Genomic DNA, 26,186 nt, shown 5'->3' with positions numbered 1-26,186 from the left:
CCCCTTAATTAAGAGGGTCTTTCAGGAGAACAGGACTTGTCTTCAGGATGCCGACAAGTCCCGTTGTTAAAACGTTGGCTTCTGAGTCAGCGCTGGTGTTTGTCTATTCTTCGTCCGTGTTTTTTAATGCGCGCTGTGTGTAATAGTTCTGAGACATACATTAGTCGACCCTTGTTAATAGCTTCAAGCGTCCATTGTGTACAGCTCTTGTTTGTTTATGTGCATCTATTTTTCTATAATTAAGTTGATAACAAAGCTATGAAGCAGCCACACAGCGTGGCGTTGTTCTTATACCACGTACTCCGGCTTCGTGCTAATATGTTTGGTTTTATTCCTATTATTTTACAAACCGGACGCTCACGATTCTATTGTTGAAATTGTGTGCGTATTTGGGTTTACTGTTTAAAATGTTCGCTACTTCTTTAGGCTCGACCTTCTTTAACGCATTGCCGTTCTTGCAACTGGAGAAAAGCGGACGTGACATCTTTCGAGTCTGGACATTCGGCGAAGACTTTCGATAGTTCTCAGTGTCTGACAATGATGCTTTTATTTCATATTGCCAGTGGTCATCGGAAGGCAAGAAAAAATGTAGAAATTTACAGGTATTCGTGGCTTCTGTGTTAGGCAGCGGAGTTCACTGAGCGCTTGGCTAAACTTGAGAGTCCTCCTTTAGTACGAGAAGGTTCTCAGCCTCAGGCATGCACTGTGCTGCTCCTTCGGAACTTGTCAATGTACCCTGGAAAGAATGGAAATTTTTTACTTGATTTTTCAACGCATCTTAGCATCCATTCTGCATGGTATTCACTTGCCAGCTAGTGTTGTTGGTACGGCCTTAAAACATGCGTCAGACTCACGGATGATGGAGGGCTGGGGGAGGGAATTGGCTATTAGGCTAAATTAAAGGAACATGAAAAAAAATATTGGGCAACAGATGAACAACAGCACATTGATTGGCCGTACTCTTCAACCTCCCTGCCTCTCATTTAACCTTTTCTGTATTTCGTGCTTGACCTTGTTTGATAAAATAAAAAAGAAATCACCTTGACCGCCAGCACTAGTAGCGCAACGTTTCAGATGCTTAGCACAACATAAAATTAAGATAATTGAAATCGAGTGAATCTGCGGTAGCATAGCGCGAAAAGCGTCATCTAACGGCGAAGTTACCACGCCGACGGACCGCTACTGTCTGTCTGTTGCCTTCGTCTTGCGTCACGTGTTTTGCGGTACGTTAAATCTGTTTCTTCAGGATTCTTCAACAAACTTATGCAGAGCGATTAATAGACCAATGATTGATATCTAACTGACGTACACAAAATGCCAACAAATTTGGGGCGCTATAACGTAAAACTATTCCAAACTTTTCTATTCCAATTCTGCTATCAGCCCTCCACGATTGGTCAAAAACGTTTTTCGACCACCCCCACTTCACCTCTCCGTCACGCGACGTCACGAAAACCGCGATACCTCCCCATCTGATATGATGTGAACACACTGATTATGCATGATTTGGCTGAAAAAAAGAAAAAAACAGTTATTTCTGATTCGACCCCTTTTCGCCATTAGCCTTCGGCTATTGGTAAAGAGTTTTCGGGCTGCACCCACTTCACCTGCCTGTCACGCGGTGTCACAAAACCGCAAGAACCCACCGCGTCAAAGTGACGTGTACGTGATAAAGATGCATTAATATGCCGAACAAAACTGAATTTTCTTCGGAATAGCCGCAGGCTGCCCCGTTCCGAAAGGAATAAAAGATAGCTGCCGCCGATCGCTCAGACGCTGGCTACTCGCACCTGCCGGAGAGCATGGGTGTATTTGCGTATAATAAACATTCTTGCGTGGCCGTGTAACGTTTTCGAGCACTTTCGGCACGTTTATCCCCTCATTCTGCCAACTCTTCTTTGCTGAGGGTCAGTTTTAGCGTCATTCGTGAGCTTCCGTTGCATGCCGCCGCGATTTTCAAACAGCCACCGCAAGCTAAGTAAGGGAAAGCCGAGCAATCGTAGACGCCGGCACCACCCTCTTCATCCGGTTATTGACTTTCAGTGCAGTGACTCGGCCCCATCAAATCCCTCTCCACTTGAGCGTTCTCCTCGCCTTTTCCAGCCAATTAGATACGACAAGTCGCTCAGTGTAGGCAATTTTATTCGTTTTTCAAGCAAACAAAAGTGACCTCCTATGAACGAGGAGAGCGTTTGATTGGTCTGTTCAGACAACCCTGCGGGTGACCGCCCGGTGCTTGCGTTCGTGGTTACGCAAATTTGACGTCAGGAGATTGGAATAGAAACATATTGGAATAATTTTACGTTATAGGGCCCTTGATGTCAACAAATTTAAACCTATATTACTAGCTCGAAGTGCAAGGAATATTCAGCGGATGGATGAGAAACGGTGGCATGAAAAAAAAAAAAACATGGGATCGATTGTCTCGGGTTTTTTACGCAGACACATACACACACCCAAACAAAACAGAGGTTGGTCATGGAAATACCATAGTTATGAAGGTAAATATTTGACGCGGAACATCACAAGAGTAGTTTAACAGTGTCACCTGGCATTGCCGTGAAAAGCAACTGCTGCTGCTTCGGCGCACCACACTTTTGCTTTCTTCGGTTGGCTTGGACAGCTTTCGCCAAAATCGAACGAGAGCGTCGCTACATAACGAAGACTGTGCTTGGTTTTTCTTAATTTCGCCTGCGAAAAAGAAAGAAAAACGCTATTAGGCCCGACGACCACCCTTAACTTCACAAGAGCGAGAGAGAAAATGTTTTTTTTTTTTTGTGAGAACTCTGCTACTTTGCGCAGAAGAAATGGAGCAGTGGAAAGGAAAAAAAAGAGAAGTGTATAAATATAATGATAATAATATACCCACGTATATATTTATTTATTTGTTTGTACTGTCAGTACATGCCAAGACAGGAGTTGCGGTTACATAGCTGTTGCGTACATACTAAACATACTACATTTTTATACGATTCTATCGAAAGCAATTAGGATAGGAAGGCACTACATATAAACAAATACAAAAACAATAAAGCGCATGAGTTGCAATTAGCAAGTTATATTGCTACATAGGACAACCGAAAAAACAAAAAATAAATAAGGGGAAAAATGATGCGCCAAGTAGCTGCAGCCGAAAAACCGCTAACAATAAAATGTGTTTTCAATTGTTTTCAAATAATTGGTAACGCCCTTTTCAAAAGCTTGTAGATCAGGACAATCTACTATCTCTTGTGGCAAGTTGTTCCAACCGTCTATATATGCTTCGAACCGTGAACGAATGTTTAAATGCTTCCGTTCTATAAGTGAGCTGGCATGTCAGCAAAATCGTCGCCGCATTTTGCCGGGAAAGTAAATGTTTGTTTCACTGTATAACACCCACGATAAGACATCTTTACAACACGCTTCGAAATTGGCAATGATCTTACCCGTGATAGCGCTCACCAGCATGCCAATGAATATAGTAGCTAGAAGCGCAAAAAGACTGCTCCACAAGGGTGACAGACGAAGCAGGAAGAACGGTTCCACGGATCTGTAATGTAGAGAAATAAATTATTCCCACAGCTCAAGGACGACATTGCTGGCAGCTCATTGACATTTCATTCGTTTACTAAGGGTGTGAGCTCTATAGTTGTCGTGTATTTAACGCACGGAAACAGCACGTTCAAGCCAGAGAAGGTTCTTACAAAGCATAGTAGGGAAAAATGTGGCACTGAGACCGTCCAGCTACCATGGGAAGCATGGTTAGTACATCGATCTGTCTATTCTTCATGCTTGCGGGTTGAGTCGTTCTCATTGCGTTATTCGATTATTACACTGTAATATTTCTGTATTTACAAGCAATCATAGCTTACTATGATGCATTAACATTATCATTACTTATTGTTGCACTTAAACTCAATACTTCGTAGGATATGACCAATTCGCAAAGTCATAAGGTCATTTGAAGGCAGAAGGACGAGGTCTGGACGAATTCGTGTACTGCCACCGTTCTCATGCTGGCTACATTTGCATACTTGTGGGTCCCACCGCAAACGCTAGATTTGCGTCTTGTAAATTTCGTGAGAAACTCAACCTATTCAGCCACTTACAAGCATAAAGAGTGACAAGAGTGGTTGCACAGGCTTACCATGCGTGCTCTGCGGCGCATGTTTTTCTGCAAGTGAGGCCTTTCACTTAAGAGCAGTGCTGGGCACTATCGAATGCACATTTATCTTAGTTCATATCCTAGATACTCATTGCGTGCCTTGCATCAGCATCATCATGCATCTCGCAAAAAGGGCATCAGTATATGTACTTCCCATACACGAAAGAATGGATCCTTCACCTTAGGGTACAAGATACTGCTATCGCAACATCATTGTGCGAACCTATAAACGTTTGCGGAACTCAGCTTGTGAGACTGATACTGCGGCCACTAAGAATGAAGCTTAAGAGGAAGCTTTAGCTCGGGCCCAACTCCAACGCGGCCTATTCAAATACATGTAAAAACGCAAAAACGTTTTTCTGCGATAACCCCTGGACCGATTTTGATGAAATTTTTTACATTTGAGAGAGTAAGATAAATTCTAGTGACTGTTGGAAGCAGAATTTTGATTTAGGGGTTGAATTTTGTTAGAAAGATTTTCAAAAATACAGAAGTTTGGAAAAAAATAGAAGCATGAAGTCTACAAACTAATAGCTCTGCATCAAGAACAGATATCGCGGTTCTGTAAACGGCATCCATTAGATAATTCAAAGCGGACAAATATTATATGTCATTTTACATCTTACGAGAATTTGTTACATTGTTTACGAGGGTTCGGCAAAAGTTGTAATTATATATTAATACATTTTTGAGGTTCATGTGTAACATATCAGATTTGTCCGCTTTAGATATGCTATCAGATACAATTCACAGAATTGCGATATCATTTTTTCTTATTGAGTTACAGAGTTGTAAACTTGATAGTTTCGTTTTCTGAAAATTTGCAATTTTTGTCCATCTTTTATAAAAAATTGGCGACCTAACTCAAAAATTCGAAACCAACAGTCACTAGATTCTAAGTTTTTCTTTTAAATGCAGCAAACCCAGTCAAATTTGGTGCAGTGGTTGCCGAGAAAAACGAATTCTCCTTTTACATGTATTTAGATAGGAGCACCCGAGCTAAAGCTTCCTCTTAAGGAAGCAACATTATTTTATCTGTCCACCAGAGCTCTCCAGTGAGGGCAGGCGATGAGATCTGCCCTCGTTTGAAACACGCCAAGTGCGGCAGAACGTATCTGTGTAGTGTGGTATGCGAGGAAACACACAAAGCGCTATTATCAATACTATATAACGCCCGTTGCCTTAGTAGCAATAGCTGAGCCTCACTGACTATGGCGTAATGCTGATGAGCACCGAGGCGAGAAAGGCATGGTTTCCGGCTGCGGCGGCCGCGTTTCGATGGTGGCGGATTGCATCACATAACCACACGTGGTCAAAATTAACCCGAAAGCCGGCAATACGCCGTCTTCCTTAGTGAGACTGCCGGTTCAGAACCAGAACCCCGTTTTCCTTCCTTATCCTCTTACACTTTCGAAATCTTTGTTCTGGTTCGTCCTAGTCATTATGAACGGCGTTTGATGGGTGTAATCTGCCAGGCCACTTTCCCACAAACCGCCTGCTTATTCGGTCTATTCTGTGTTACTGTTCTGCGTTAAAACCCAATAAAGATATTGTTAAGGACCTACTGAAAAGACAACCTTGTGCGAAACAGCGAGGAAGCATATGGTGTTGCAAGTGGTTTGTTGGATGGGTGGATGGATTGAAAAACTTTATTGATGTCAATTAGGTTTGCACTATTTGCGTGTCTGGCGCTATGCAATCTTATCTGACTCGCGCGCGGCACTGTGCATGCTTGCGAAGGACTCTGTCGGTCTGCCGCTTGTGCAGAGGGTCGGTTCTAAACTCAGCCATCTCATCAGGCGAGGCTGCGATTTGGCCTTGCAGTGGGTCCCGGCGGACATCGGCTTACCGGGCAACGAGGCGGCTGACGCCCCTCTAAGGAGGCTCACTCCGATTGCTTCCCTATCGCCACCTCGGTCACCCCTTTCGACGTGGCCAAGACGACGATTCTGCCCACCCTCCGCGCGCAGCACCCGGACCCGCGCGTTGCGGCAGGTACGCCCCCTCGCCTCCTTCCCCGTGCCGGGCACTCTCGCGAGGACCGCTCGTTCATCGTTCGCCTTCGTGTCGGATGCTACGTGACGGCAGCCAGACTATACAGGCTGCAGGGAAGAAGCGGTCCCGTGTGCACCAGCTGCGCCGGTGTGGAAACGCTCGGGCACCTCCTACTTCACTGTCCTGCTTTCAGTGTGAAGCGCAGGGACTTGTGTTCCTCATATCGGCGTTTGGGACTGCCTTGCGACATGACCAACGCGCTGCTTCTTCCTGTAGCCCACTCGTCTATCGTCAAGAGTGCGCTTGCGGCACTACTTGACTTTTGCAGTGTGACGCAACTAAGAGCGCGGCTCTGAGCCCCACATTCGCTTATGTTTTTTTTTGCCGCTTTCTCCTTTCCTCTCTCCATATTTTTCTCCCGACACCCCTTTCGCTGTGCAGTGCTGTTGAGGTGTCCTCATGAGAGAGACAGTTACGGCACTGCACTTATCTCTTCCATTCTCTTTAAATGTCACTTCACACACACACTATGTATTTACACGAAGATGTTTACTGCGCATATTTTTGTGCCATTCGCGTCACCTTAGTGATGTTTGGTGAGTGCGCTTGGTTGTTATTGAATAAATAATTATTCAGGCTTGGCCCATGGGCTTTTCATAATTGTTACTCCTAGTTTTTATAGCACGTACGTGACTTTCTGAAGACCACGAATCCTCCTCGACCTAAAAACTGCGAAGGCTTTGCTAAGCTAATTCGCCGGCAATTCGCATCGCGATCAACGTTTGTTTTACTTGGCGCCGCGGCTACTGAAGCAAGTGTTTGATGGACCCCGAGAGGCTTCGGTTAGAATCGCGTTGGCTGCAGGCCCAGCGTGTTTTTCATAAGCTGCAGGGACAGTGACTTAGTCACACATAACCCGCAGGTAGTGATTAAACGATATCTCTGTACACAACGCTTACAGCGTGCCAACCACATGAAGACCGCGACGGCTTGAAGATGTCTTCGCTGTGGACTTCTTAATAACTGCAGCAGCAGCAAGAACGAACTCTGCGGGCTAATTCGCAAGCAGTCGTCATTAAGAATGCGACAAGGTGGTTTAATATGCAGACTATATGGGCACACCCCGCTACAAGATTTTTTTGCGATAGCAGTATCAATATTTTAATTCATTTTAATTTTAATTCACATTCTCATTTTATTTAATTTTAGTAAAAGATTAGTCAATTCTGGTTCCCAGACTACCTGCTGTTCGTTCCACGGTTATGGCAGTGTCTGTAACTAAGCCACCGAGAGGCCCAGGACAATGTTGAGGAATGGTCTTCGCAAAATTCTGCTGTACCAGCCTGACGCCTTTTCCCTAAGAAGCTGTTTCTATCGGCGTACCTGTTACTCGCCCTTTTGAACGTGATTAGTGCGGCGTCACATAGGAAATGCGCTGCGGCAATTTTAGACTCGGTTTCGGAAGCCGTGATGGGCACTCTTTGCTTCGTTTTCATGTCGATTAGAAGAAGAATGTACTCCACTCAGTCGTTCAAGAATACCCAGGTTGGTGAACTTTGCATTTACTGATAGGGCCAGCATCCATCTGTTGAAGTGGGCCAATGGACAGGAAGAGCTGAATTATAGGCGGACACGAGAATTGCATAACCCGTTTGATGAAAACCCATTCGTATATTGACACGTGCACTTATTTACCTTTCTTCGGGGACCTCTTTTTACCGGATAACAAATGTTAACCGCCATCGCTTGGCACAGCCGCACCTGCATGCATCGGGAGTTTCTTGTGTTATCGATTGCTCTATCCGTTGTCGGTTGTCATCGAACCTTGTGGAATCTCATTGTATGCGGTACGAGTGTTGTGTAGTATTCATGAAGGCACCAGCGATTACGCTGGAACCTTCGACGAGTCATGCATAAAAGCCCACGCGCTTCACCCGTTTACCAGAGAGTTTCGATGACCACCGACTGTACTAGCCGCTATTGTTGTGCTTGTCCGTTGTTCGTTTTTTGTGGGCACAGGTTCGCCCATTGAGGAGTTAATGTCGTGATTCACAGTTTTCGCTACTGGGTTTTACACCGTCACGACACCGTGGCGATATTGTACCTACTCGTTGCTTTCCAAAACGTTGCTCGTGATCGACGATGTGGTGTCTGAAGTATGATTTCCGGGACAGTAATCCAGTGACACGGGCATTCTCGGAGGCGTTTTTCCGATTCGTATTACCTGTGTCATGTGCCAAAGCTGGAATGCTGCTGTGACAGACGTCGCAACTCCGGCCCCCTGCGAAGGTTTGCACGCAAGCTAGATTCACTTTCAGTGACATCGAGGTAGTAGTTTTCGGACTTTCGAACAAAAACGAGGCGACACTGCTGCTCGTCACGGAGTAAAATTTGTTATTTCGATTAATGTAACTCTCCGCTCGCTTGTACAGTAACCTTTATGTTGCGCATTTCATTTTATTGTTAGGGCGGATGCACTAAAATAAGTTATGGAGAGAGAAGAAGGTATCTTTGCCATTCTTATTTTGCGATCAGCTCCTGCTATTACTATATTCATTAAATAAGTTGATAACTCAATGATTTAGCTTGCCTTTTTGATAGCATAGCATCGCTACAGTACAATTCTCAAGCAGTGCTTAAAAGCGAACTAACAGCATTCGGCATTTAGTTAGCCTGCACATTCAGTGAAAGCTGCTGTTAGTTACACTGTGATTAGGTGAAATAGAAGCTCTGAAGATGAAGAAAGACTACGTACCTTAGAATGAACGAAAGGAAACAGGGCAGCCAACAAGCATAGCCCCACAAAAGGCGCTGTGATTGAAGCGTAGACCATTAAAAAAAGCTAGAGGAGAGAAAAATGGTTGTATAAGAGATGGTTACACACACATTTGGGGACGCGTCAGAATGCCGTGCAAGAAGATACAAAATATTATGGCATAGATTGTTCTTTTTTCTCGGAACATCGCGCAAGCTCGTGCTGCTTGCCATTGAGAGCACCAACACGCTGGTATCGTCATCTTCGTGAAACTGCCGATACACGTCCATTTCGTACTATTCCTTCAGCTTTATTCACGGTTTCTTTGAGGATAGTTTACCATGTACACAGCACGTACGCATGGTGGGTTTCTTATCCTCTCCAATCTTGCTTAGGAGTTTGTAGATACAGCGCGAAACAGACATTGTATGATGCTTCGCAGAAGATGTTAGAGTGAGCCACTTTTCCAAAATTTAATTATTTCGCACTAATACCGACTTCCGAGGAACGCAGTAGGAGAAACTTCCTACAACCTTGAAGCTTAAAGTAACGTGTAGTTATATAATTACGACACAATATAATATACATGACACTATGCAATGCATAGAAGCGTGACATCCATAGCATGACATCCAATCCATAGCGTGACACTATGCAATGCATAGTGTCACGCTATGGTTTGCAAAGTTGCAGGTGTGTTGAGGTCTCCACGTAAACTACCGTTGAAGAGAACCGCGTCATCCTACACATTCCCTCGACGGCTGCGGCTTATTGCATAATGGCCCGAACTGTACGATGTTGTAGATGAAGCGTTTATTGTATGTATTGGGTGCGTATTGGAGACTTTCGTACAGCGCCTATAAAAACAGACGTTGAATGTATTTAGGCTCACGTATAATTCATAGAGGTCGACTACGTATGACGGCTCTTTTCTGTACTTTCGTTTTCTTTTATTTCATCATACGTACAGTTCCAACTACAGGCTTTCATAGTGGTATCGTCTTTGGTATCGGTGTTTTGGTAGCACGTCTTTCGATATTACAAATTTTTTTGCGTGTTGTCGAAATAGGGTGTCTACATTTCACAGTGTGTATATCAATAAAAATGAAGGTAGGCAAAAAGCGACACCCGCTTATATGATAAACATTTTCTTGGGCGAATCGGTACATAACTGCGAAGTAAAACAGAATAGCGGAAGGAATAAGGACGAGACAAATGCACACGGCTGGTACCAGTCCTGTGTACTCATCTCGTCCTTGCTTAATTCTTTCGCGCATCTGTTTTCCTTCTCAGTAAATCTAATGAGTGGAACAATCTTGCATGTAAAGCCCAAAATCAGAAAAAAACGGAACTAGTTGCTTTGACGATGTAAGACAAGACGACATGAAATGAATTTGAGATTGCTGTACTCACCCTTGTCAAAGATCCCATGTATACGCAGAGGGTACTGTAAACGGTCATGATGACGCCTAAAATTAGGACTGTGAAACGAGTTAAGTTGTATAGAAATCAGTTCAGTTAACAGTTCATAGGCTTACGGTCTTCTATGCAAAAATCTCTTGTCAGCTTGGCCTAAGCTTACCGAATGCCATTACATGACACTACTATACATATGTTACAGCTGGTAAAACCTAAGGCAATTTACCAAGCCACCCTTACCTAGAAACATACGTCAACACATCTTAAAAAAGAAACGTATTTCGCCACAGCACTTTCCAGTAATAACAAAGCGAATTTCACTCGTTCATTGATTTTAAACATCGACACCCATACTATGGAGACAGTTATATCAGTTGAAGATTCCTTAACCAACTGCACCAATAATCATTACCGTGCAAAATTTTATCGCATTGCAATAAACAAATACTGCAATAACACTATAGTTGCAAAGTCAGAAGTAGCTCTGTGAATTGTCCTTAATATATCCTGTGTATATTAGAATGTGCACTTGGGACTGTATTTCCTATTAAGTGTGATTGTTCAGCACTTGCACGTGCACGTTCCACATTTGTGGAGTTCGTCCGCATTAATTGCTGGTATGGTGTCCTAAGGTGGCCAATACGGTAACTTCTAGCATGTGCCGCAAAAGAATAATCGCATTAGAGTTATCTGTGCTCGTAAATGTTACCCATACGTAAATAAATATTAAGGGAGAGAGCTTATCCCCATCCGACATTGTTTGGACATCAATGTTACGCAAATAATTTTGCTCGTAACCGGCTATCCAGCATTGTTTGCAGTTTTGCAAAGTGTTATACGATGGCATAGAATGCCCACGTGAGACGAGCAACTGAGCATGTCACGCCAGCGTGAGTGTGTCGACAACGGCGAGGCGAGGACGTGCAACGACGCATTAATTCTACACTAGCGATGAAACATTACAAACCTGTTCCGTCATTACCTGGGCCATTGAGGAAGGTCTCCAATCACTGTGAAAACTGGACCCATCCCGATGGCGGTGCAATGTCACATAGAGTTTCAAAGCGCCGCCTGCCACGAGGCAGTAACGAGAGACACTGGCGTGCTTTCTTACGAACAGAACGAACGTTTCTATGCGCTAGGCAATGCATGGCCTTCCAGATCAAGCGCGCAAGTAGCATGCTTCGTGACACAAAGGGCCACCGCCTCTAAACGCTATAGGGTTCTGCATGGGAAGGACTATCGCAAGGTGCAGTGTTAACGGCCCGATTCGGAGAGCATCGGACTGTTGCACTGTGAAACGCTGGTGTAAATCCTACCACCCCGCAGATAATTTTCGCTTGAAAATCCCCCAAAGAAGTGAGACGAGAACTTCAGAAAGGTGCAGAGGTGGGATAGTGGGCGCATATCTGTGACATTGAAGCGTGAATAAAGGCACGACAAGGGCTTGTATTGTCTCGGTGTTCCGTGCGCGTCTTTGTTTGCCCGTTTCAATACCAGGAAAACGAAAAACCTACCGTAGAGTGCCTGGCCAGAGGCAAAGGACGTTTCGCAATAAAATGCGCTTCCCTTATTGCAGAAGTTAACTAAATGTCTCCTATATTACAGACGAACTTGAAGCACCGAAAGCTTTCTTGGGTTAATCTGTATTGCCGTATGCGGTGATAATTGTGGAGTAATTTAACTAAGACAAGACTAACGCGCGATGTATCTACCTTCACGAGAAAAATAACTATGTAACGTGCCATGTCACCATGTAGCTGCAAGAAACTTTAATATATAAATTGCCATGAACGTCCGAGCCTAGATGACAGAAGTATAGACCAAAATGTTCGTTTGTCTATACGTCTCTAGGGTTCAATTTCAAAAATATTGACAACGTGATAACACTGCAGTTCACTTCACTAAAAGCAGTTTTTATCGTTGTTGCAGACATAATGTGCATGCGCCGGTCTAGAACGGCATTAATAGGCTTTCCGGCAGCCTCAGGCCATTTAGTATTGACTATTGTAAAGAGCTCATCGTGCAGTCTCGGCTTGTTGAAGTGGCACATTTAACTTGGTTATCAACTTTTTGAATATGTGCAGTACTATTGGTGATTGTGTGCCAGACAATAATATGGATTATCATTTCTCCCGGAATTCTTCTCTGTTCACCCTTACCACATGGTTTCCTAATTTTCTTGATGCCATATATGTTTTTTTTTATCGATTGAGGAATACTATCTATAAAAGCAGACATAACCCTCGATAAGTTTGTTGACTTGGTTTGGCCCTACGTCGAATACCTAACACAGCATACGTGGGGGGGGGGGGGGGGGCGTTGAAGTTGTGCAATATATCTTCGAGAGAGGCGTTTCAGTCTATGACACACACGATGGGCTTGTATACATCGCATCCGGAAAGAAGTAAAGTAGCAGTGGTAATTGTTATCCAGCAGTGATCGTGTTAATGTGGTAGCACGAATTCAGTACGCATTTTAGGAAGGTAAGATGGACCTGATGTTAGAAACTTTATGCAGCACCAACCATCCATATTCTTCAGTGCAGCCACAACGGCCGATCACATACTGAATAGATATTTTTGGAGCAAGGTAAGCCCTAGGCGTGAGTGGTTGGGCAAGAGCAGGAGAGCAAGCCATGCATGCAATTGGTGTGGCCCTTAGCTTCTTAGCTGGTACATTCCCTGAAGTGGCGCATGGTGCCTGGGTTATATGTGCAGCTGAAGAGATCTCTCCAGTCGTATATTAGGGTTTGAAATTTACGCTCTGTGTCGACCGTTCCTTGATAGCTTATGGTGGTTACACGGCAGAACTTGTTCTTTCTTGGTAATAACCTGACCACCTTATGTGTCATTGTAGCTTTGCGAGCCAACAAAGAGCCTGGAAGCCTCAGCAAGTCAAGTGGCACCGCCACGAGCGTACTTGAAGCTTATTCTCAAGTGTTACCGGTAGTTGCAATGCTACGGGTGTCAGCTGTTCCTTGGTGACAAGCATTTTAGACTCCATGGTTGCCCTTTACCCGTAAAGAGCAACATTGAGTCGCTCATAGAGAAAAAAGAAGTCTGTTCTGGCGACCTTTTGTGGTACTTAAACATGATGAGGGCAAAGCGAGACGACCCTAAAACTACCTAAATGGAACGTAATTCCTGTTCATTTCACACTGTCATGTCAGTTACTTCGATGTGCACCAGCTGGTGAGAATGAATACACAGTTTTCACCAGCGGCTTCTCTATCGGAGCAGTGGTTAGACTTCGCCACACTTAGAAGGTAAAAATTTCACTTTCTCACCACTGGACGTAATCTGTGGGCCTGTCTTTGGTTTAAACAAGGTGACGCATTCGCGTGAGCCAGCTTTACTGATGGAATTGCAGTCATGGGGTGCCATTCTGGACATTGTCAAATTCAGCGCTAATGTCGACTTTGTCATCTTGTACCCTCTCATTCGCCCACAGGGCTGCTATAGCCTTTTTTATGGGCTCAAATCGCCGCCATTAGAAAAATTCAACAGTATTGTGAAATTTGACAAGGTCAAAAGCAGCACTCTTGGTAAATATATGATCCTTTTGAAGTCGAAGGCAGTTGTGATGTAACAAAACGCAAGAGTTTGGCAGGGCCATTCCTGCGCGTAAAGGTCGTCGCCTTCGATCTCATTTGCAATGTTTCCAGTTCATAATTCTCCAAGCCTCACAGGTACAAGGCACAGGTGGCATAGATGAAAGCAAGTCAAAAGAAAATGTAGCCCTCCATCGAAAGAATTCGGCAACAAATAGTTTGTCAAAAGATTTCTTCCCACTGTGTTAATATTTGTGGGTGCGAATACACACGTTTTGTTCTCACCTGTGCATCGCGTAATCCATAACACGTGTTGGTCAGCGTTCTTGCAGTGAGGAGATATGACATCGACATATATTATAGTCGCCTGAGAATTGATTGTTGAAGATATTGTGCTAGGTGTTGAAGATAAAGAAAAATACTGAAATTAGCACAAGCGCAGCTTTGTAAAGATAAATGCGTTTGAGTGTGTTGCGCTCACTAAAATAATGCCGGGTAGCGAAAAAAATCGCCTTCTGTTACAAGCTTTATGCTTAGGTAAAATTCTGAAATGCCCATAAAATAACACTTTCTACAAGATCATAACCTTAACAATTGTTACTAGCATACACAGTTATCTCAATGTGAGCAAGAGTTCTAGCGCAATCTATGACGCAAATGGCATCGAGGAAACAAGCGCGAGCGATGTGCACAGAGTATGATATGTCGAGTAACTTGTGCGTTAGAATAATAAACTTGAAATACAAGAACGAATGAACTGTAAATTAGAGCATGTAGCACATGCGAATACTTGATAATAAAAATAGCAGGACCTGCATAACTCCTTTTCCATAGTCGTAGTACAACCGCAATATCTTGACCAGAGTTATGACTCCGTCCACTCGCTGGTCAACGCGCAATAGCCGTAAAAGCTGGCTATTCTGCTAATACAACGCCATTTGTCCAAGTATACCCGGTGTTGGAAATTGAGGTTTATGGTTTTCTTAAAGTTAGGCACTGGGAGGCCCGCGAAGACCACCAGTGCGAATAAGTTATGTGGCCAGGGGGATGCAACGTGAGATGATAAATATCGCTGTCAGCAGCCGAATTGACTAAAACTGAATAATTAACGTTTTGATAACTGCAGTCAGTGGGTATGTCTGCAGTGTAAAGTTAAAGTCAGTCGTGTTGCTACACAATATCAGTTGGAAGAATGCTAGCGTGTCTGTGCTCTGAGATATCCGACTCGAAATTTTAATTGTCGTTTGCATGATTACGCATGCAAGAGAGTGAGGATCGGCGTAAAGGTCCTCCTTGATGTGACGTGGATGTTGCGCGCTACGTTCAGTTTGTCAACAGGACAGAGGCATAGGCAAAGATGATAACTGTTCCCCTTCCCCTCTCGGCTGACGAAATCAAGATGTGACAGCGCAGTGTACCGTGCAGTTGTTGCTTTTCATTCCAACATAACTTACTGGAAATCAGCAGTCACTTTATTTGTGTAGCCCAGGCAAGGACCATGCCCCTTCGTCTAGTCACCATTACGCATGCAGACTGCCCTCCGGTTTCTCCACTCGTGCCATTATCTGCTTGGCAGCTGCCGCCTCGTTACAGGCTGCGCGGTCGCGTGTTACGACAGCGGTTCCGGGTTCTTCGATTTTTTATTTCGCCAGCCGATAGCGGAAGGGGGTCAGTTATCTATGCCGATGCCTCCGCCCCGTTGACAGACTAAACGCCGCACGCAACAGCCGTATCACATCATGGAGGAGATATGCGCCAATCCTAACTCTCTGGCATGAGTAATCATGCGAATGACAATTAAAATTTGAAGTCGAATATCTCGAAGCACAGACACGCTAGACGAATTCTTCTAACCGATACTGTGTAGAAACACGACTGCCTCTAAATTTTTAGTACAAACATACCCCCTTACTGCAGTCAACAAAAAGTTAATTATTCGAGTTTGGTTAAATGGGCTGCTGACAGCAATAATTATCATCTCACTTTGTGTCCCCCTGGCCACATAACATATTTTCACAAGCGGTCTTCGCGTGCCTCACAGTGCCTAATTTGAAGAAAGCCATAAAGCTTAATTTTGAATGCCCTTTATATGTCATTTGAAAACTTCGTCATCATGCAACAAAGCCGAAACTTGCCTTCTTCATTTGCATTCCTGTGTCAAGCGATTTTCTTTATCTCTGCATCAGCGCTTAGCATCGAATCATATCGAATCATTTAAAAAGATGGAGGAAGCTTAAGCTTCGCCTTGAAGAGTGTAACACGATAGCATTCAAAGATCCCTGACTACTTCTCACGCTTCCCGGCAACTGGAGCGTATGGAACCGTAACGTTTACCGGGAAACGGTGGCCGCGAATGCTATGCGCGAAGACGGGCTTTGTCGTAGAAACGCGGCCTCTTGCGCGGGCCGCGATGCGCTGGAGGCGAGCGCCATCTGGAGGTATTCCAAGGAACCGGGCGCGGCGGCGCTCCATGGCCACCGAGATACTGACGTGCCGGCGCGCGCAAATGGCGGACGCCGTAGCCGTTCTATATCTGGTGAAAAGATGGAAAAGGGGTTTCTTTGAGCTTTCGCGTAACAGAAGTATGTTTTATCGTATAGTCAAATTACACTCCAACGCTATAGCTTGTCTGTAAGTCGTACTTAGGTATTTTTCTGCGTATTTTAGTGTGAGAAATTCAATCACTTCAGTAGCTTCCTTGCGCCACAAGGAGGGCCTGCGTATAGCTGGTTCGAAAATCATTTTGCCAAAACGATGTCCGACGCCGGACGCGGGACGCCGAAGTGTGATTTTTTGCAACACGGGTCCCTTAACGCTGTCGCGATAAAAATTGACTGGCCATCCCGTCCCTACGAAAGTGAATGTCCAGCGAAGCTGTTGAAAACCAGCCCTACAACTGCTGATGGCGGTATGGAATTCTTTATTGCTGTAGAGTATAATGGTAGCAATGGTGATTTAGAGTAACAGTAGTAATGCCAGTCATAATGATGACAGCATGCCGCCGCTGATCGTATTGTCGTTTCTTTTTCACTTTGCCGCTCCTCGTATTCACGTTGTTGCTCGGGAGTCCTAAGTATGCGTTGCTTACCCATAGTGGTGCTGCAACAATAAAATTAGTTGCTAGGCTGGATCTTTCATATACGAACGGCTGGTGACGTCACTCTTCACGTCGCAAGCTGCTGTCACCGCGACAGCTTGCGCGTTTACCGGCAAACGTATGCCGGGAGGGCTAAGTGCTTCACATTCTTATCAGGAGTTCCTTATCATAAGTTAGGTTGTTAGGATGCTTGTTTCGTGCTTGTTCTTTATTGAAACAGATGCTGTTATGTATGTTGTGTGTGTGTGATTGCCAAGAATTTATGCACTTTTCGCATCACTTTGCCTAGCACTTGAAGCCTGATTCAACTCCGCCGTGGGTTGGTCTGATGTTTCGCTACTTCCGGGATAGGCCCACACGTATGCCCCCGCACTCGGACGCGAAAAATGACGACCAACAGGAGGCTGACAGCTTCCCTGTAAAAGCACATTTTATAGCGAAATAATGTTAACGCTAGTGTCACGGGCCCCGTGTCGCAAAAAATCCGGTCGCCCGTGAACTAAAATTTCAGTATATATTTAGGCATATGTATATGCCACGCCTTACTATAGCATGCGGTATATGCGGTTTATATTGCCACACCATTCTATAACTAAAGTTGCTCATGCCTTTTCTTACATACTTAGCAAAGTTATTCCTCGGAATTTTTACAATCACAGCCCACCAAAAGATGTCATGAACTGAGACAACGACAGCGCTTGCCCTTTATGTCAAATCTTTTTATACTTAAATATTTAAAGTGGAAAACAATAACAGACACCTGAAAATGATTTACTTTGCACTACCTTTTGCACTAAATTAAGCTTTGCACAAACTCGGGGATCAGCCCGCGCAAGAGGCAACTTTTCTACCAGAAAGCTCGTCTTTAAGCATAGCGTTCACCGCCAGTGTTTAACAGTAAACATCACGGTTACGTAAGCCGCAGTTGCCGGGAAGCGGAAGAAGCAGTCAGAGATTTTCGAGTGCCATCGCGTTCCACTGTTAAAGGCGAAGCTTAAGCGTCCTCCAAGCTTTTATGCTGTATGACCGCAAAATGCAGCGCCGAAGCCACACAGCTTTGGAGCATTTGATAATCATTCATGAAAAAATTGGGAATAATGGGGAATAAAATTGGGAATAACGAAAATTAGGAAATACACCCGTCATACCTTGTGGCAGCACAGACGACCCCAGCCAGAAATAGGCCTAGAAAGCCGGGTATGTGCACCAAGTATGTGTTAATATAGTAGGGCAGAATCTGCAACAGAGGAAATATTCTTAAAATTTATGCGGCTCTCGAGTTAAGTCAAATGTTTGATGAGAATGCCTTAAAGATGCTCTATGGTGGGAAAATACCTTGCGTGGACTACACAACAATCTCCAAAGCACATGCAGTACATTAAACATATTGTTCGTTCAATTCTAACCATTGTATTCAGAAATCGTCACCGGGTTCACCATATCTTATATACCGTCATAGCTCTTACCGCTGCAAGCCTGAGCTTAACAACTTCATATAAGCAAAAAGGGGAGATTGAAGTGAAAATTAGACTATAGGAATATGAAAAGAAGGCGACAACTGCATCGACATTCCTTCTAGTAAATTTTAATAAACAAAAACAGATATTAGTTCAATCCGAGCAAGCATGTAGTAAGTTAGGGGTGATTTTTGCTAAAGAAAACTTTGATTACCGGTGGACATCACTTAACGTTTTGTGCGGACTATGTTTTCTTCGCGATCTATGTTCCTGTAACTTAACGAGGTTCATAAGTTGCAGTATCTGAGGGAACAATTCGAGCAACTCTTAGCAGTAACGTTAAAACAATGACTTATTGGAAACTACGTCTTCGGCCTAAGAAAGCATAACGAAATCCATTTTGGCTTTCGTTATTGCCTCGAACAGCAAAGCGCTTACGCCTTCACCTAGATGAGCATGAACTGGAGCAAAACGTGATAGTATTAGATGTTTTAGACACAAGTTCGCGATACGCCGATCGACTAGGAACATTGGCGAAAGGCCATATGGCAACTCTAGTGAAATTTTAAGAAAGTATTCAACATATCCCGAATAACTCACACGAAGGCTTGGGAAACGATGGTCTCATAATTAAAGTGCGTAAATAAGTATCGTCATTGTAAACGCGGACTTACGTGGAAAATCCGGGAAGTCAGTATCTTTTGTTGGAATATTGACGTGTTTTAACATGTTACTCTTACATCCAGCGCACCTGGTTCAGCGAAAGTTTTCGAAGATACCAAAAATCAGTGAAGCCTTTCTGACGGGCAGCATGGGAGGCTTGGTGCTCTACTTGCTCGATTAAAATGACAAGGAAGTCCTCACTAGTATAGGCACCCCTAAAAGGGCTTCAATAAATGGCCGCATCAACGAATTCTTGTATACGAAAAGGGATGTCTGCGAGGAAGCAGATGTTATGTAACTGAGATGTTGAGTTGAGATGTTGAGCGTTGTTGAGAACACTAGTTCTCTTTCAGTAGTGTCAGTTAGGCGAAAGGTAAAAAGAGGACCAGTGGTCGCGTAAGAATCTTCCTCGATAGTTTCAGCAAATATATATAAAGGACATGTAGCCGCAAAATAGCTAATTATTGCCTGCATAAAGGTTTACAAGAGCGAACCTAGCAATCAGTCAAAAATGGCTCTAGAGTTGAATTTTGCCGGAAGTATCACAGTCTCACAGTCTCACAGACACTCGCATCCACTTTAAAAAATACGAGAGAGGCTGCGAAACATTCGTCATGCATAATGACAACCTTTAGAGCCAAGCCTTGTGTGAACACGGTGCTGGTGAGCTAGGAATGTTGATAGTGTCTGTCTGCAATATTTTTTTGTTCAATAAACGGTCCTTCACGGTGAGTACGGCAGATCACTTGATGAAGAAGTGTGGCGTATAGTCAGCGTCGCCATAATTTCTTTAAGGGTGTAGATAAAATGAGATGAAAAAGTCGCTAAATGTCTGCTAAATTTTGCTGCAAAATAGGTAAAATGGTCGCTAGAACTTGAGTAAATTTCGTCTTACGTAGGCATTTTGGAACATCATATGTAAGCTAGTATGGCGAACATCATTTACTCCTACCTATGGCGTTTGCCTAGGATCCCTGTGAGTGCGGGACAAACAGTGAATTCGCGAACAGTTTATAGGGACCTTTACTTTCATATTCAATTAACACAACAACGGATGTTGAGCGCACAAATTTGTTGTTTGCCCTCAGATTGGGAGGTTCCAAGTGCAGCACGATTCCATAGGACACAAGCTATCTGATTTTACTAGCATAAAGAGGCAATTGGGGCTCCACATTATTCTTGAAAATGTTCTGGTGAAAATGTTCGGCTCTCCTAAATATAGCAATGTTCTGCAACATTCACAAGGCCACTTATTGACAGGGTGATGGCATTTACGTGACCTTTATACAAGTCGACTACTACGCTTCCATGCCACTCTCTGAACTACTGATTTGTCCAAAATCCATGCGATGAGGAAGTAGTTTGTTCAGGCTCTCATGTATCAGCCCAGCCACTCCTACATACACGCCTTTATAAGGTTGATGTACCACCCACGCACTTCGTGCAAAATCTCACACTAAAATTCATAAATGTCCACCAAATCGAATGTATTTAGTGACAATGCATAATCCCGAGCCCTAAGGCCCTTTCAACTTGGTTTCGTGAAAAAAAAAGCGCACTTTGTGAGCACACTGAATGCTTTGACGGCAACCATTCTTTCATCATGTTTACAAAGACTACACGCCATACATCCAGTTTTGGCCGTTCACGTGTCGTCTTTAAATAATAAAGTACGTTCTACGAGGCTGTTCTCGAATAAAATTCCATAAATTTGATGACGCCAGAAGGTTGCCGATTGCTGCGCAACGTCACTAAAGAAAGCTACCGGTCACTGCACAGAAAGGTTGTTTGCTAAACGGACAAGAAAGTTGCTAAATCTAGCGACGAAATTGATAAAAATAGGAACGCTGCTTGTAGCAAAGAACGCTTAATTATTTGCGCTGTGTACTGTCTGTCTGTTTCTGCCTGCAATGTCAGGTGACAGAGATTGCACAAGAAACAAGCTGCAAAACAGAAAAGAGACAGACTTTAGCTGGAGCGAAATTGAATGTTTAGGAAAACGGTGCTTATTTTAAAATGATCACAAGAACAGTCAGATAATTAAAACATCAGCTATAAAAACGATAAACGATAAAATTGCACACACAATCACGCGAAGCGTTGGCGAACGAAGAATGAAACCAAGTCTCCGTCACCCCTGTAGAAATATACGATATCATTGCCCCCAACACCGTGTAATAATATCATCTCAACGGGTGGTACATGTTCTCGACTTTCATAACAATGAGAAACCTGATAACCCGAAGTACAAGTCGGTCGAAAAGTGCGATTAGAAACTCTGTACCCACTTGGTCAATGCTTTTGATGACGCCGAGCAGCCCAGGGTCGCAGCCACGAAACCATACGGTCAGCGAAACGCCCATTGTCAAGCACAGGAAGTACGTGAGCACCAAGAGAAGCATACCTGTGACCGCAGTTCTGCGCAGAAAGTCAAGATAGTTTGACCGAAAACGTATGTGCCGATTGAAAGAAAAGATTTACTTTCGAGATGCGGCCGATTCGGAAATTAGTCTGTAGTGAGCGAGTGAAATCGCATTGAAGTTTAGTTATTTAGCAAGCACATTTCTTTGTATTTTACAATGAAGCTGTTTGAGATACTAGAGGCGTTCGACTACTTTGTACGCATGCTTGTTCTCCTGGTGTCCTAGAGAAATAAACTGATTATTACGAATGAAAGAGCCGAAGATAGGGCACGCAATCCGCCCCGCGTTCAAAAGAACGCGAAGAGATTACATAAGTGTACAAAGTATTCACAATGACGTTAGCGCTCCTGCGTGTGCAAATCCTCGAAGGTCCAGTATTTCAAAAGCTCTTCAATATTGCGTCGAGTTTCAATTTGAGGGTCAAGGGAAGCACATAAAGGTTGATGTGCGGGCAAAGGTTGGATGTTTGAGTTAAGTGACAGCTATATAACACTTGCTAAAACTTGTTTTCTGCCTTATTAGAGGCATGCCTGGAACGCATAAAACGTTAGCATTTTTTGGGAGAACCAAATCTGGCTGCGACAATATTTTTGACGACAGGGGCCTTGTTAGGCGTGACAGGCACTGAAAGCTTAAAGTGTGTAAGCGAATTTACCAGCTTGGGAAACATTCATTAAAGAGCCCTTGCATTTCATTTTAGTGGTCTTGTACAGAGCGTGTACTCTATTTTTCCATACGGTGCTCGGAGAACTAACCGTGACACTGAGGTTCAATTTTCACACAGATGGAGCAATAGCATGGAAGGTGCGCGGTTAAATTAACCTGTGTAGTTTATCAGAGCCGCTGCAGAACATAACTTATACAAGCGCTCGAAAGCAGTATAAACGCGTTTTAAGAAATTCGTTGAATGTTTACGCGGTGTTTTAAGTGAGCTGAGTGTAAAAAATAATACGTTTAGAGAAAATATGAATAATGTTGTGGGTAATATGCTTGCAAAGCTTGTCAGCTAGCAATTGGCTTTGCAAAAGAAGGAAAGGGCAAAAATAACTTTTTGAACATAGCTGTTAAATCGCTATACAGCAGTTATACACATATTTTCAGAGTTGAAGAACTTTGTACGGAATTCACATTTTTGTTAAAGGTAATGTAATGAAAAAGTTTAAAATTTCATGACTTCATTATTTTCTTGGCAGATAATCACACAATACTCGTTTTCGATCAATTTTCATGCGCTAAACACAGCACGTAGTACCAGTGACGTAGCCGGAAATTTAGTTCGGGCGGGGGATGGGGGGGTTACGCTGCAGCTGGGCATCATCCTCGTAGAATTTGTTGAGGGATCAAATACATGAATAATAACTGTACTGCCATTGCCAAATGTGCTGCAAACGAACTCTTGAACGCTACGCACTGTCAATACAAGTAAAATAAGTATTTTTCACAAAGAAATATATTCGTATGCCCCAAACATTGTGCCAGAAATAAGTGATATCAATGCTTCCATGTTTTTCGTCTATTTAAAAAGTGAAGAAAATACCACATGAGCTTTAGAACTATATCGGTTCAAACCAGCAAAGCAGTGCATGCTGCTGATATGAAAAACGTAAAGGCCGTGAAGGGAACGAGTTGAGGCCGAATATTTCAATGAGGTTTTGTCATTCAAGAACCTTGTTTATATTTGGTACATATGCAAAGGCCAGAGAAAAATCTCAATGACGCTGTCCTTAATTCCAATGTATTGCGCAGGAGCAGCTGTCACTGGTCGTGTATTGTAATTGCACCGAAATTATAGTCGCAACAGCGAGCACATATATAAAGCAGAAGTTATGCAAAATATACTTTAGAAATTCGAATAAACAATGGAATATACAAACGCGAAGATACAGCTTGATAAAGGACAAAATGGTGTCACTGGAAAAAAGTTCACTGCATGTATACATGAAGCCTTGCAACAGGTTATTAAATGTACGTATAAGTCTCCAGTAAATCTTCGTATCTAAGCAAAAGTCACTCTATACCGGGTGTTCAAAACTAAGCTGTATGGTTTTTTAAAAATTAGGCCCTGGGAAGCACGCGAAGAGCACCTGTGCAAATAAGTTACGTGGCCAGGGGACACAAAGTGAGATGATAATTATCCCTGTCAGCAGCCCAATCAACTAAAATTCAATAATGAACTTTTTGTTGAATGTAGTAAGTGTGTATGTTTGTATTGAAAAGTTAGAGGCAGTCGTAACAGTCGTGGCCTATGCGGCAGGAAATACGAATTCACGCTAATGTCCTCAGCACCTAAGCACGGAGCTGCCACACTGGCGACTTGTGAAATAGTGGCAACTGCAGTTATTGAAAACACACGCACGCAGTGAAACAGGAGTTCGGTACACTTCAGCATTGTAAATAAGGGAGCTAGTTGGGGCGACATTTCGTGCAAAGGGGAGCCCTAAAGTGGTACGGAAAGAATCAGACAACATAAACAGAAAACATAAACATAAAAGAGGCTCACGCAAAATCAGACTCCCTAAAAATTCTGCTGTACCACCGAGGAACGAAAGGCTAACTGAGGTAATACACAGCGTGTATTATAAAAAGCCTTAAAAGTTAGCCTAGCGGCGTCACTCCAGAGGTTTACCGGGTATCGGAAGAATCAATTAGCGACAACGTCGACGCTCTACGGCGAGCTCCACCGAATACCTCATGGTCCTGCATGGTACACCAGCCTATCTTCAGAAGTCTAAATTTCAGCGACCGTCTTTTACCGTCATGTTGAATGTTTTTTTTAATTATGGGGTTTTACGTGCCAAAACCACTTTCTGATAATGAGGCACACCGTAGTGGAGGACTCCGGAAATTTCGACCACCTGGGGTTCTTTGACGTGCACCTAAATCTAAGTATACGGGTGTTTTCGCCTCCATCGAAATGCGGCCGCCGTGGCCGGGATTCAATCCCGCGACCTCGTGCTCAGCAGTCTAACGCCGTAGCCACTGAGCAACTGAATGCTTTTTCGAGCGAAGCCTTTTTTGCCTTTCCAACCGACTTTCCCACTGCTGCTGCTGCTGTCTCGCACACCGCGTCGGTGGGAGTTAAGGTTTAAGACTTCTGTCACGATGCGATGTGCCATGTGAGGCAATGAATATGCTCAACCCTTTCAGAGGTTATGAAGTATGGCGCATAAAAACACCTCAAGCAACCACATTTCCCTGTGTGTTCTCTGTACTACTCAGACAAACAGCAGTTGTACACGCAAGGTAACATTTAACACCAACTCACTACTCTCCGGTTTTACTAAACGTTGAAGAAATTAAACATGTACGGTCAACATCACTGCTAATTATCGTTACTCAAAGCAAACAGCACAGAAAGCTTCGCTTACAACTATTCTCACAGTGCGTGGGATCCGCATAATTTTTTTCTGTAGAGCTTTCACGCTCTTGTTTGCACAGGAAGTTGCGTACACTTTTGTTTGAGATAGCGTGAGAAGATGAAGCCATTATTATTGTTGTTGACCAGTGTGTACCCGCACCAATAATTAATAATTTCTGAATAGGCGGACCAAAAGCTCTAGGTCTTGCTGATGTTGCTTTAGTGAAATGCTGAAATTAGAAAAAAGAATCACGAAAAAACGTAAAAGGTGTTATTTGTGCGTGGGGATTATTCTCTGGACAAGAGCCGGATTTCTTTCAGAAGGTCAAATAAGCAAAATATTAGCCCTTACCTTTTTGCTTCATTCAGTGTTCGCGATGCTAGCAGCCGTTGAGTCACAACCTGATCGAGGCATAATCTGTAGATTGTTACTGCTGAGGCGCCCACAAAATAAGACCACACGTTTTCGTCATTGGTTAAATCAAAACTGAAGCTGTCAAGACAAAGTTGTAAAAAAACAAAAAAAACAATGGTCAGGAGGGTGTAGCATGCTCAGAAGATTAACATTGAATGCGGCAGGATTTTGCCCTTACTTTTTTTCATATACCGGCATTACCAAAGTTGTTAAATAAATTAGCTGCAGGAAACAAGGCGTCGAAGAATACAATTCCTATTGCACTTCTCAGTAATTTCAGCAACGCGACGTTTTCTTCCTTCATGTTCGTTCTCATCAATGACACCAGTGCTTCAGATGCCCACTACACGTGCTTCCTGGTGTCATCCACGACAAGTACTGTCATTCAGGTAGACGGGCCATTGTGGAGATGCATTACGCTTTGTTTACACATCTTCAGTAAGATGAAATACTCAAGCAGAATGAATCGTTACAGAGGAGTGGTCATTGTTTGCCACTATGCCGGTTTTACTGGTGCACAATCAGCCGAGAAACTACTTTAGACGTCGTCATAATGCATTAGCGCAAACAATTTTACACGCACGTAACATAATATTTTTTGCATGATACATTGCTCCATTGTGTTTGAGCAATGGTGCATGCAAAATAAAATCATGCGTTTACTATTTTATAAGATATTACGATGATTGTTTATAATAATAATAATAATAATAATAATAATAATAATAATAATAATAATAATAATAATAATAATAATATGATACCAAATTTAGTATTATTGTTATATTGTTAATTAAAAATTATAATGTCGAATTTGTGAAAATAAATACGCAAGAGATATATAGGCCTCCTTAAATTGAACTACGCCATTATTCCAAATGAAATGCTCTGCAAAGAGAAAAAAGCC

General features: G+C 43.3%; 2 long non-coding RNA genes across 3 annotated transcripts; both read right to left on the bottom strand.

The window, feature by feature from the left end:
• Nucleotides 1-602: 602 nt before the first annotated feature.
• Nucleotides 603-8,405, bottom strand: LOC135899760 (uncharacterized). Its single transcript, XR_010563710.1, has 4 exons — nt 8,248-8,405; nt 3,426-3,529; nt 2,549-2,691; nt 603-736 (listed from the first exon to the last, which is right to left on the bottom strand). It is a non-coding gene; the product is annotated as an uncharacterized lncRNA (long non-coding RNA).
• A 1,899-nt stretch (nt 8,406-10,304) lies between these two features.
• Nucleotides 10,305-25,352, bottom strand: LOC135899761 (uncharacterized). Of its 2 annotated transcripts, none has more exons than XR_010563711.2 (5): nt 25,217-25,352; nt 21,372-21,501; nt 18,112-18,200; nt 14,152-14,261; nt 10,305-10,375 (listed from the first exon to the last, which is right to left on the bottom strand). It is a non-coding gene; the product is annotated as an uncharacterized lncRNA (long non-coding RNA). The 2 variants fall into 2 exon arrangements; XR_010563712.2 differs by having other exon boundaries at nt 10,305-10,341.
• Nucleotides 25,353-26,186: the final 834 nt, after the last annotated feature.

The sequence above is a fragment of the Dermacentor albipictus genome, chromosome 5 (genome assembly GCF_038994185.2).
Source record: "Dermacentor albipictus isolate Rhodes 1998 colony chromosome 5, USDA_Dalb.pri_finalv2, whole genome shotgun sequence".
In the NCBI taxonomy this organism is placed as follows: domain Eukaryota; kingdom Metazoa; phylum Arthropoda; class Arachnida; order Ixodida; family Ixodidae; genus Dermacentor; species Dermacentor albipictus.
This window is presented reverse-complemented; position numbering and strand designations above follow the sequence as displayed.